The sequence below is a fragment of the Galeopterus variegatus genome, unplaced genomic scaffold (assembly GCF_000696425.1).
Source record: "Galeopterus variegatus unplaced genomic scaffold, G_variegatus-3.0.2 Scaffold999, whole genome shotgun sequence".
Taxonomy (NCBI): Eukaryota; Metazoa; Chordata; class Mammalia; order Dermoptera; family Cynocephalidae; genus Galeopterus; species Galeopterus variegatus.
Window position 1 is genome coordinate 430,043 of NW_007727110.1, and position 1,229 is coordinate 431,271.

Sequence of the window (1,229 nt, forward strand, 5' to 3'; positions counted from 1 at the left end):
GACAACTGAAGACTGTCTTAACAAGCACAGCTCATCTGTGCTGAAACTAAGGCTGGGTTAAGATGGGGTTTAGGTCCTCATTAAAGTCCACAGCATAGAGTTTAAGAGGAAATGATGAAATGGTGCTCCCTGAAACATCTCTTCTTTAAATTTAATTAGACAAATTATACTCAAACTAGTAGATGCCCTGGGAAGGCAATCAACATTAGGGCTAATAAAAAGCTTGAATAGTATAAAAGGGCTGGAGGAGGTATTGTAGAACCTTTCTAGCACTTATGAGAGGTAAATTAACACCAATTGCTAAACATAGAAACTGGATAAATTTCAATATTCATTTAGAAATTAATTTTATGATGCTGTCCTAAGTATTAAAATACAGGTTATACTTAAATCATTCAAAGTTTGGCATGTTCACACATGTGCACAAAGTATTTGATAGATATTTACACACTGGGAGACACAATTATGGTCTGACTTTGGAGTTTTGGCAGATCTGGGTTCAAATTCTGGCAAGTTTCCCTACTAGCTTTTTTTGGGTGCGTGTGATCCGAACCCTCGGGCGGGAGCGCCGCTGCGCTTCCCAAGCGGCGCACTATCCAGTGCGCCACCGGGCCGGCCCTTGACTTGGTGTTTTCAGCACCACACTCTCCCAAATGAGCCACAGGCCGGCCCTCACACCAAGTTTTAGAATGCTTCCGTCAGTCTAAAACGTTCCCTCATGCCCCCCTCACTGCCTCTTTCGCAGTCAGTCGTTCACCTGACCCATGTTCCCAAACAACCACCAAACTGCTTTCTGTTGCTACACTTTGACTTCTAGAATATCATCTATATGGAATCACTTGTGACTGGCCTTTGTCACCTAACATAATGTTTTAGAGAGTCAACTAGTAGTTTTTTCCTTTTATTGCTGAGAGGCATTCCATGTATGGATATATCCTTTTTGATCCTTTCACCAGCTGATGCACATTTGAGTGATTTCCATTTTCTGGCTATTTTTAATAAGGGTACTACAGATATTTTCAGACAAGACTTTGTGTGAACACATGCTTTCATTTCTTTTAGGTCAACATCTGAGAGTGGAATTGCTGGATTATATGGAGGGTGTGTTTTTAACTTTTAAAGAAAATGCCAAACTGTCTTCCAAAATGACTGCATCATTTTTTTTTTCTTTCAAAAGATGACCGGGAAGGGGATCTTAACCCTTGACTTGGTGTTGTCAGCACCACGCT